Source organism: Ochotona curzoniae, unplaced genomic scaffold (genome assembly GCF_017591425.1).
Source record: "Ochotona curzoniae isolate NIBS_2020 unplaced genomic scaffold, NIBS_Ocur_1.0 contig_2318, whole genome shotgun sequence".
Classification (NCBI taxonomy): Eukaryota; Metazoa; Chordata; class Mammalia; order Lagomorpha; family Ochotonidae; genus Ochotona; species Ochotona curzoniae.
Window position 1 is genome coordinate 9,487,357 of NW_024465419.1, and position 12,184 is coordinate 9,499,540.

Consider the following 12,184-nt stretch of genomic DNA (forward strand, 5'->3'; position numbering starts at 1 on the left):
TGGACATAACAGTTTTAACGGAAGGTCTGAATAAAGCGCCTCTGAGACACTCTCCAGTGTCAGGTGATTTCTTCCACGGGACAGGAGACCCCGATAATCTATGATTAACTTCACTTTTTACTTAGAAAGAATTACCATAAATATTTTATTTTTGCTTTTTTTGCATAAAATGTGTTCATTGTTCAAAAGAAATATCTACAACATTATGCCAAGACAAAATTAATTCATACCTTAATAAATGGAATAATTTAATTTCTTTAATAAGTGGAGGGGGCATTTCTTTTAAAAAAAATACTATGTTGGGCATGGTGCCATAACCTAGTGGCCATAGTCCTCACATTGCACACACCAGGATCTAATATGGGCACCGGCTTGTTTTCCGGCAGTCCTGCTTCCCATCCAGCTCCCTGTTTGAGGCCTGGGAAAGCAGTCGAGGATGGCCCAAAATCTTGGGACCTTGCACTCGCGTGGAAGACCCAGAAGAAGCTCTTGGCTCCTGGCTTCAGATTGGCTCAGCTCGGGCCATTGAGGCCACTTGGGGAGTGAACCGGCAGACGAAAGATCTTCCTCTCTCTCTCTCTCTCTTTGTCTCACTATATCTGAGTTTCCACTAAAAATAAAAAATCTTTAAAAGAAAAAAATACTATGTTTATGGGCATGACACGATGGCTCAATGACTAAATTTTAGCCTTGGGTGTGCTGGGACCCAATGTGGGCGCTAGTTTGTATCTTGTCTGTTCCACTTCCCATCTAGCTCCCTGCTTATGGCCTGGGAAAGCAGTAAGAGATGGCCCAGTACCTGCGTGGGAGATCCAAAACAGACTCCAGGCTCTTAGTTTTGGATCAGATCATATTGGCTCAGTTCCAGCCGTTGTGGCTGCTTTGGGGGTGAACCAGCAGATGGAGGATCTTTCTCTTTGTCTCTCTGTCTCTATAAATCTGACTTTCCAATAAAAATAGATAAATTTTTTTAAAGTACTGCATTTACTTTTCTTTTACTCAAAAGACAGAGAGACAAATGAGATTGTTCTTTCCACTGGTTTATTCTGCGAAAACAATATTTACACAATAGCTGATGTTGGCCTAGGTAAAAGTTAGGATCTTGGATTTCAACATGGATTCCATGAGTGGTGGGGTCTCAAATACTGGAGCCATCAACTGCTGCCTGTTAGGCTATCCATTAGCAGGAAGCAGGAAGCAGAGCCTAGACTTACATCCAGGCATTCTTGTGTAGGATGTGGGTATCCAAAGCAGTGTCTTATGTGTTGTACCAAATGCCTGCTCCACTGTTAATTATCTCCTTTGGACTAGTAACATCATGAAAAGATTACTGAGATGCTAAGGGTATTATGAAATAAGGATATTTGGAAATCTGTGTATTGTATGAAAAGATTCTTCATTTCTCTTTCCAGCTGCATGGTACCCCTTTGGGTGAATATACGTTAATTCTATAAGCCCTTTGCTGATGGACTTTTGGGCTATTTCCAGCTTTTAGCTATTTCAAATAGCGCTGAAATAAATAGCTTTGTACATGTGTCTTTTTGTATCTTTGCCAGTTTTTCTGTGGGAGAGATTCCTAGAAGAGGAATGGCTGGGTCAAAGGGTAAATACGTATGACATTTTGTTAGAAATTGCCAAATTCTTCATAGGAATTGTACCATTTGCATTCCCATCATCAAATTACGAGAGCGTCTGTTCCCCAAAGAATTGCCAACAGAATATGATGTCAGAGTTTTGGATTTGTGCCAGCATGTTAGGTGTGAAATTATATTTCACTGTAGTTTTAATTTGCATTTTCCTTTTTTGAAAGAGGCTGAACATCTACATTGTCCTATGACTAAGAGTCATTTGCATTTCCTTTCTTATGGACTATTTAGATAGAAAATTCTAATAGAGCATTTAGCCTTTTTGTTTTCTGTTTCTGGAGGCTGTCTTTATATAATTTGCAATTTATTTTTCTGGTTTGTCATCAATCCTTTTGATTGATTATTATGGTGGTGTGTGATGTGCCATTTTTCTTTGCAGTGAAAATTCTAAATCAAGGTCTTTAGTCATTTGTTTTCATTTGATTTGAAAGTTAGGAAAACAAAAAGAAACTGAGATACACAAAGAAGTCTTCCATCCACTGATTCACTCCCCAAATGGCTGCAATGACCAGAACTGAGCTTATCTGAAGGTAGGAGCCAAGAACCCCCCTTCAGGTCTTCGGCAGCGTGCTGGGTCCCAAGAATTTGTCCATCCTTTGCTGCTTTTCCAGGCCGTAAGTGGGGAACTGGATCAGAAGTGGAACAGCTGGGATCCAAACTGGTGTCCGTGTGAATGCTGGCACTTGGAGACAGAGGATTAGCAGTTAAGCCAATCTGCTGGTCCTCTAGGATTTTTTTGAAAATTTCTTCTCCTCATTTTTTCTTATTATTATTTGATCTTCTCTCCTCTCCAGCTGTTTTCAAGGAATCCACTGTTATAGACTATGAATTAGGTCTCTGCGATGCTACCTCTATCCAAATTCTTGTATTAAAGTCCTACTCCTCTATATTTTAGCATTTGAGAGATTAGGTTAAAGATCGTGGAGGAATAATTAAGTTTGAATGGGATCATAAAGAAAGATCACTCTTTCTCTTTTTTAATTCTTTATTTTTCATGATACAGTTCCTTAGGTACAGGGATTTCCCCGTCCACCATAAGGATAAGATCTTAGCCCAATATAACTGATGTTCTTATGACATGGGAATGAAGCGTGGAGAGCATGCATTATAATTGCCATGTGAACTCAGCAAGAAGACAGCATCTGTAAGCCAATTAAAGAGCTTTCGGGGGAGAAAACCCACAAACCATCCTATGCTTTAATCTGGAAATCTGACCTTCAGGACTATGCAAAAAGAAGTTTTTTTATTTTTTTTTAAGATTTATTTTATTTTTATTGGAAAGTCAGAAATACAGAGAAGAGGAGAGACAGAAAGGAAGATCTTTCGTCCAATGATTCACTCCCCAGGTGGCTGTGACAGCTGGAGCTGAGCCAATCCAAAGCCAGGAGCCAGAAGCCTCTTCTGGGTCTCACATGCAGATGCAGGGTCCCAAGGCTTTGGGCCGTCCTCAACTGCTTTCCCAGGCCACAAGCAGGGAGCTGGATGAGAAGCAGGGCCACCGGGATTAGAACCAGCACCGACTTGGCATCCTGGAACATAGAAGACAAGGCTATGGTGCCATGCCCAAGAAGCTTTTTCTTTTTTTTGGCAACTCCAGCAAACTAATATGGTTGTATTAGTCTCCTAGGTCTTATTTTTTAATGTATTTCTCCTTAATCATCTCACATGTATGTATCTGTATAACCCCAAATTTCTGCGTAATCTAAGAAACTATTTTCAAAAGAAAAGTCATGCTACCTTTAGAAATAAAAATGCTACTACTTATGCCATGGTACCTGACTTCTTTTTAAAAGATTGATTTATTTGAAAGATAGTGGGAGAGACAGAAAAAGATAGAGCTCTTCCATTTGCTGATTTACTCACCAAATGGATGCAATTGCTGGAGCCTAGAATTTCCTATAGGTGTAGTACATGGACATCCCAGGCCTAAGCATTTGGGCCATGTTCTGCTGCTTTCCTAGGTGTATGAGCAAGAATGCTGGAACATAAGTGTGGCCTGGGAATGCAGTGGAGGATGGCCCAAGGCCTTGGGATCCTGAACCCTCATGAGAGACCTGGAAGAAGCTCCTGGTTTCAAATTGGCTTAGCTTTGGCCATTATGGCCACTTCAGGAGTGAGCCAGCAGAAAGATCTTCTCTTTCTCTCCTTGCACATCTGCTTTTCCAATAAAAATTTTAAAAAATCTTAAAAATATGGTGTGCACAAACCCTTTCAAGTCACTTGGCATGCCTGATTTTAATCCTTCTTGAAAGCTGCATAGTATTTTATAATATAGATGTATCATAATGTATTTAACCAGTTTTCCATTTATGACCATTCATTTTGCTTATAAAGCTGCTTCTCCTAACAATGCTGCAACAGTTATCTTTGTATGTATTATCTTAAGTGTTGATTCTTTGATGTCTCATGCATTGCCTAATGCAGGCGGTCAGTTATAACATATATTGTAAGATAACTTTCCACAACTGTCAGGAAACTTGTTTTTCTGCTGGCAATATAGGAGAGAATTATATTCCCCTTAAGCTATATATTCATATAGGGAGAACTGACATAGTCTTTTAATTCAACAGAGTGGTTATCTTGTTTATTTTGAATAATAATTTTTTGTTTGTTCATGTACATTTCTTGCTATATTTATTCTGAAACATATCAGGTTTTTTTCCTTAAATGAACTGTTTTTCTCCATTTCATTCCTAGCTGACAATTAGAGAGAGAGAGAGAGAGAGAGAGAGAGAGAGAGAGAAAATCCATTGATTCATTCCCCTAAGAGCCAGGACTGGACCAGGGTGAAACCAGAAGTTGATGACTCAATTCAGGTCTCCCATGTAGGTGGAATGGGCCCAATATCTTGGGTTGGGTTGTCATTTTGTATTCTGGGATTCTTTCAGTTTTCTGTTAGAATGGTTAAGTAAAAACTTTACTGATCAAGGTTACTGAGAGAAGATCATGCTATGTCACATTAATGGAATGGAGTTTAGTCATGATGGGGAAGATTCTGGAGAATGTAGCCATGTTTCATTTGTGAGCTGAGATGATGATGATGATGAAGATAAGTGGATACAGAACCATCTGAGACCAGCTATGGACAGGGATGCCATCCATATGAACCATCACCTTTCAGTGTGCATAAATAGTTATACATTTGCTTCTTGATCCCCTCTTTGTCCCTTAACTGTGTCATCCCTGCAAGCTGTAAGCATCAAAGCCTATAATTTTTTTGTCCTGTTGATGATTGGCACCAGAACATAGAAAACAACATTTCTAGACCAAGTAGTCTAAGTAATACTACTTGTATAAGCTATTAGTGGGTGTCCAAAGAGTTTCATCAAGCATATATATCTTAGGACTTCTTACAAGAATAAAACCAACTCTAGATTTTGAGTAGAATGCTGAAAAGAATGGCAAGTTCTTCAACATGAGACATGCATTTCTATTTTGTAAGTCAGCTAACTCTGTTCTTGTGAAAACACTGAGTACCAATTACATTGTCTTGATTCATTTTCTGGAGATAAAATTGTCCAGCCTTCTGAAGTGTCTTCATCAAGTTGAGAAATGTACCTCTTTTCATTTTTCTTTGAATACATGATGAAGATTTTGAATTTTGTAATTCTGTTTTTCCAAGCAGTTCTTCCACCATTACCTCATCTTAACCTATGGAGCAACTTATTTTTAGCCTCAAAACAAATTAATCCAAAGGTGTTAAGAGTATCTGATCCAAGTAGTTGTTCATTGAACTCTTTTTCAGATAAACTATTGACTTTTCTCTATTCTGCATGTAATTGCGGTTCTATAACCATATCTGATTAAGGGAGAAGTATGTAACATTCACATGACGGGGTTGTAGTAGCACTGAGGTCACAAGACATTTCAGGGAAGACTATAAGTTAGAGAGGTAAAGACAACAATAAAAATGTGTTTCTAATTTAGTATGTTCACAATAGTTTACACATGGGGCTGCAAGTAGAACATGTTGGAAACAGAATAAGTAAAACAAAAGCTTGAAAAAAGTTTCATTTCATGGATTGAAGCATTTTAGGGAAACTATTTGCTTTAAATGAATTCCAAGGTCCCGCAACAAAAATATGAATCTTTCCTCCATTTCTCAGTGGTTGGAGCAAGGGAAATGTGGACAGAGCAAAAATAGGCATAGGAAGAGCTTTGAAGTGTTTACATTCAACCAACCCTCTGTAGAAGACCAAGGATAAGTGGGTGTGAAAATATTCACCATTTGAGGGCCCGGCGCGGTGGCGCAAGTGGTTAAAGGTCCTCGCCTTGCACGCCCAGGATCCCATATGGGCGCCGGTTCTAACCCCGGCAGCCCCGCTTCCCTTCCAGCTCCCTGCCTGTGGCCCGGGAAAGCAGGAGGACGACCCAAAGCTTTGGGACCCTGCACCTGCGTGGGAGACCCAGAAGAGGCTCCTGGCTTCGGATCGGCATAGTATCGGCCCGTTGCGCTCACTTGGGGAGTGAATCATCAGACGGAAGATCTTCCTCTCTGTCTCTCCTCTCTGTATATCCGCCTTTCCAATGAAAAAATAATAAAAATAAATCTTAAAAAAAAAAGAAAATATTCACCATTTGGCAAATTCTCACAAAAGGTTTTCTTTCAGCTCTCTAGTAACGCCTATTCTTGGAACCAAATTTTAAAAAGGGTATGCTCAGAGCCATCTAAAGAAATCTGATTAATTAGATAAGATTTGAGTGAGGTCTTAGTTTATATTTTCTTAATGATTAATGATGTTGTCTTTTCATTTGTGCATTTAGCATTTTGTAAAAAATTTGTAAGGTGTTAAAATTTTGTCCATCTTAAATTGGATTTTTTCTATTGAGTTTTGTTTTAATAAAATATATTCTGGTTAGGATGGTGTAGTGGCATTTCAAGCAAATCCTTTGTCTGCAGTGCAGACATCCCGTGTGAGTGCTGCTCTCAAGCTTGGATGCTCTACTGCTTTTCTCTTGCTCTGCTTTTTCAAGTCAATCAGTCAATATATACATATAATTTTTTTTTGAAAAAGAAATAGAGTTTTGAATTTAGATAGAATCAAGTTTGTGTTTTAAAGTTCTTGCTTTTTGTATTTCACTAAGAGACATCTTATCACTTGGCATTTTATTATATTTATTCCTATTTACATAAAGTGAACATATTCCATGTTTCTTGATACAGATTTAGGAGCATAGTGATACCTCCTACCTGTCCTCCTTCCTACCCCATTCTCCACCACAGTTGTCTGCTTACAGACAAAAATGGCACAGAAACACATGAACTGGAAATGTTGTGGAGCATGAAGGTGAATCATAGTTTTGAGCATCTAGATTTCCTTGCATGTTATCATGAAAACACTTAAGAGTGCTTAATTAGCAGGTAATGGAGTTTCAGGAGATGTTAAATAAATTGACCAAAGTTACATAGTTCTTAGTTTTGAAGAAAGAGTTTGTAAATGGGTTTTCTGACTAGTATTAATAGTAGCTTCTATTATGTAATACTTAACCTGTGTCGTTTATGTATCTGACAGGCTTCATTGTGGAGTCACTTAAACTAATCATCATGTAATGCTAAGGAGGTGAGGGAACCTGAGGTTTGGGAAGGCAACCCTGACCACACAGCCCTCTTCTGTGAGCTTTCCCTTCTTTGTTTTGGTTCTTGTAGGACTCATGCTGAAACGGTTGGGTTGCACATCTTTGGTATGTCAGTTGAAAGGTCTTACCTGCCCTGGTTAATAGTAGATAGCAGCTTCTGCAGATTAACATTTATGGCAAGATTGTGATCATTTCTTTTGTTTCAGGCCTCTGGTTCTGTGAGACCGTATCCTACCTAGGACATTGACTTAGGACCCTATAATAGAGAGCTTTTGGGTGCTTACAGTGTGTTTTTTACCATTGTAAACAATGTTTCAAAAAAATGCTACATCTTGATTTTGCATATTTGTGCTAGCTTTATCACCTGGAGAAGTTTGATTTTACAACATTTTTAAAGGACAAGGCATGTAGCTGAAATTATGGATTAGTATTCCATCACGGTTATTATTATTTCTGCTTAGAGCTGCATTTCCTAACCATTCCCTCCCTTTCTCTTTCTGTGTGTTTTATTGCAAAGCAAGACAATAACCTGTGCTCAATACATTGTAATATATAATTTACACCAGAAAAGTCTGTATGGGTCTTAGCATTCTTATTCTTTCTCTGCCTCACTTGGGCATCACACAAAGCAAAACAGGTTCAAACACACACTATTAGGATTAGAAAATCTTATGAAGAGGTCTGGCTCTCTGATATCAGACCTCCAAGGGAAAATTCTAGAATTCACCCTGCTTCCTTCCTCATTTCAAAGTAAACACATAACACACACACACACACACACACACACACACACACACACACACACACACCCTAGATTGTTCTATAAGAATGGGTGATTACTCAATCAAAATTTGAGTTACCTTTATGAAGGCTGTAAGATTTCTCATGGGAACAATGGGTCAGTATATTTGACATCTGAATCATTTAGATCATGAGGTCACTAAATCTCTCAAACAAATGGCTTGGGACCAACTCAGTTCTTGGCTCCAGTATGTAACATTAGTTTTCTCTTCGCTGAGATGCTTTCAGAGCAGAACTCAAATTATAACATTTCTGTGTTAGAGAGGTTGTAAACACAAGCTGCATTTCTGCTGTCTTTCAGGTTGTGGAGGCCCTGTCTAAGGTAACAGAGATGAGATGGGCTGACAAGGGACTGTGAGCCTTCATCACTCCTCAGTTGGAGATCTAATCCAGGACAGCAGGCTTCCGAAGGTAGGGGATACGTATGTGTTTCCCATGTGTACACATATGCAGATGATTTTAAGAAAACCAATTACCAATCCATTCTTTTCTCCATCTGTATTTTTCTTTTTAACATTCCCAAGGAGTAATCTGTCTTTACATTTACTCCTTAGCAGGATAGTCTGTCCCAGAATATGAAAAATGAGTTAATATAGTAATATAGTAAAATGAATGAATATAGTTACTTATTTATTTGAAAGGCAGAGTTATATATACTTAAGGTGTGTGAAGGGTACTTGGGTACACTTTAGGGATAGGTAGACAAGAGAGCTTGAAGGCTGCTGGTATGAGAGGCTGGCTCATTCCTGGCCTCCAGGAGGGCAGTTGTCCCCTTGGTGAAAGTGTTTTGTTGATGGCCTGATGTGTTTTTGTAGGTAGATAGCTGATTCATTGGTTGCCTGCCATGTACTTGTTCATAGAGACAGCTCACCAACTACCTGCTGTGTACTTATCTGGGATGGGTGACTTGCTTGATGACCTATGGAGTGTTTATACATGGGCATATGACTCACTATCCACTGTGATTTGTTTATGTCCAGGTCTAAATCCACAGGAAATCAAGTGTAAGTTTTATCTGTGGGTATTGGTAAATGGATCTCAGACAATTTGGTGGGTCTTCAAAAGCTGTCTATTTACAAAATTAAACATGGGTGAAAAAGAGCCTGTATTGATATCATATCTTTTCAGATGTTTTGAATTTTGAACAGCACAATATAAATGCAGCTCTACTCTAGAAAAATTATGAACATTATGATAGTTTCTTATTGTTAGTACTTCAAAGCATTTTCACGAATAGTTCATATGTATGTACCTTTTAACCAACCTCTTTTTCTCTGTGAACACATTGTGATAAAAAATAAACATTTTAAAACATTAGGAGCTTTTGTTGACTGTATATCTTTTTTTTTTTTGCTTGTTACTATTGAGAATGTTCATTTTAACAAATTTTTCTATTTATCTTCAGTATTTGAGGAGGTTTAGCAATGTGTAAGTTAAAGAAAGAGCATGGTTTGGTGTCAGCTAGCCCTCAAATGCAATTTTTGCCATACAGCTGCAAAGGAAGAAAGGCACCAGAAAAAATTAGTTTAATTAATTATTTTTTTTAAAAAAAAATCTGTCCTGAATGCAAAACATAGATATGAGATGTGAAAGACTGAGGATATAGCAAAAATGGAAATGAAAGTAATCTCTGGTTATAATTTTAGAAAGGCGAAAGCCTAAATAAGCTGGAATTTTCAGAACATTCTGACAACTGTGAAAAAAAGTCAAAGTGTTGTAATGAGTAGCAGACTGTGTGGGGGCATGTAAAGAATAGTGGAATTGTTGTTTTGCTCTTGCTTTTTCTGATTAAGAGGAAGATCCTTGGGTAGAACAAATGTTAAGAGGAAACTGAAGCCCTAGGAAAAGGTAGCAGGGTCTATCTGTTCTAAATTAGTTTAGGACTTTGAGATGATTTATCCCAAAATACTGTAAGAGCTAGAGAATGACCCTGATGAGCAATTGTGATGACTGTTGGAGTATTAGAGATGAGCAAGCCAAATTCAAATTTTTTAAAATAAGAAAAACATAAGTTCATTAATATCAAAATAAATTACAAGTATCCATATGTATTTCTGGCCCCAGGCACTGTACTGGGGACTGAGACAATGCTAATAGATGAATAGACACTGTTCTGACTTGTCAGTGGGAGGTGGCAGTACAGAGAGACTGCCATGTGAGAAGTTTGACAAGGAAAGTCCAGAGATGAGAGCAGCAGTTTGGGCATACCTCCCAGACTGTGAACCATAATCAGAAAGTTCCAGCCAGTGTTCTAGAACAGATCATCAAAGGGCTGACTTGAGAAATAATAAAGCAGAGGTCACTGGGACTATATTATATAATATCATCTACCTTTCTTCTTTCCTTGATAGGAGATTGACAGAAAAACAATGCGATCATTCAGTAAGAAATGAAGAATGCTCTTAGCATTTAACGTATACCAGATACTGATATAGGCTCTTAGAGATGCAGTACTGACGCAAAGAATAAGTGTGCATTTCAGCATCACATATATTAAAGATGGAGGGATGAAGAGAGTAAAATCCCTGTGCTTGGGCTTGTGTTTAGCCTCATGGAAAAGGATGGCTTTAGATGACCTCATTCCACAGTAGAATGCCAGGGCTCCGTACTTGGCTCTGCTCCTGACTCCTGCTTACTGTTAATGTAGATTCTAGGAGGCTGAGTCCATTCCACCCATGTGGAGACCTGTATTGTGCTCCAGGCTCTCGGTTTGTTAAGGCCCAGCAATGGCCATCATAGGCATTTGAGGGAGCGGGTTATTCTCTCTATATATTCCCTTCTCAAATAACTATAATATCAAGATACACTTAAATAGCAGAATAATGGACTTATGACTGTTTTTGAAGGACTATTCTATTGCAATAATATAGGGGAAGTTTGTTGGGGGGAGGGCAGTTGAGGAGGGAGGAATCCCAGAGCCTATGAAACTATATCTTAAATTTTAAAAAAAAAGATAGTAAAAAAGAATTTTAAAAAGATTTATGTATTTTTATTGCAAAGTCAGATATATACATAGAGGAAGCTCTTCCATCCGATGATTCACTCCCTAAGTGACCACAGTGGCCGGTGCTGCGCCAGTCCGAAGTCAGGAGCCCAGATCCTCTTGCAGGTCTCCCATACGGGTGCAGGGTCTCAAAGCTTAGGGCTATCCTCGACTGCTTTCCCAGGCCACAAGCAGGGAGCTGGATGGGAAGCAGGGCTGCCGGGATTAGGACTGGTGCCGACATGGGATCCTGGCGCGTGCAAGGTGAGGAGTTTAGCCACTAGGCCACGCTGCCAGGCCCATTAAAAAAGAAATTTAAAAAAGGAGAGAGAATAATAATGAAAGAAATAATAATAACAACAACAAATCCCTCTGCCATCCAGTGATAGATTCAGACAACACATTAGCGAAATATGTAGAATTTGCATTATAATAGTATAGATAGGTTCGAAAAGTTAGAGCGCCGAATCCTAACCACTAAAATCTTATTTGTTTAAGAGATTGAGTATTAGATAGTGTGATCAAGCAAAGTCTTCCTGGAAAGGGTGACTCTGAAGCAAAAGTGAAAATCGAGGGAGGATGTTGACCATGTGGCTATCCAGGAGGAGAGTGTTTTAGCCTAAGAGAAGATACAGTGGTTCCGATGTGGAAATCAGGTGACACAGTCAGAGACTGCCGTGCTAGGCTGGAGTCATCCAAGTTGAAAATAGTAGGAGGGAAATTAAAAAAATGTATCTGAGAGCCAGATCACATCAGGTGTTATAAATCATTGTAGAACCTGTTTCTAACCCCAGCAGAGGTGATGTTTGGGTAATGAACGATGTGATTGAATGATGTTTTCAGAATCATCCTGACTGAAGAATGAGGTGTAGGATGAGGAAATAAGGGTGGGAGTGGAAGGCAGTTGCTACTGACTGGTACCTGGATTGTGTCTGTGGTCATACTGACGGATGATATGCTTTTTAGTATATTTTGATGTCAGAGTTCCAAGATTTGCTGATGGATTAGGGGTGAAATGTGAGATAGAAAAAGGAGTCAACTATAATACTAAGAGTTTTATCTTGAGGGAATGGAAGAAGAGAGTTTTCATTTTTTGAAATACAAAGGCCACAAAAAGTCCCAGTTTGAAGTGATGATGGGGACAGTTATCAGATCAGTGTTTGTTACATTAGTTTGG

The 12,184-nt window shown here is 38.8% G+C and overlaps 1 long non-coding RNA gene across 2 annotated transcripts in view; it reads left to right on the forward strand.

Moving 5' to 3' along the window:
- LOC121151297 overlaps window positions 1-12,184 on the forward strand; it is a 231,409-nt gene that overhangs the window by 38,775 nt on the left and 180,450 nt on the right. The window contains exon 1 of one of the 2 annotated variants that reach the window (XR_005883146.1): window positions 8,367-8,435. The exons of the other annotated variant lie outside the window; for it this stretch is intronic. This is a non-coding gene — a long non-coding RNA (uncharacterized LOC121151297). Of the gene's footprint in view, window positions 1-8,366; window positions 8,436-12,184 lie in introns of those variants that run through there. 2 annotated transcript variants of the gene reach the window in all.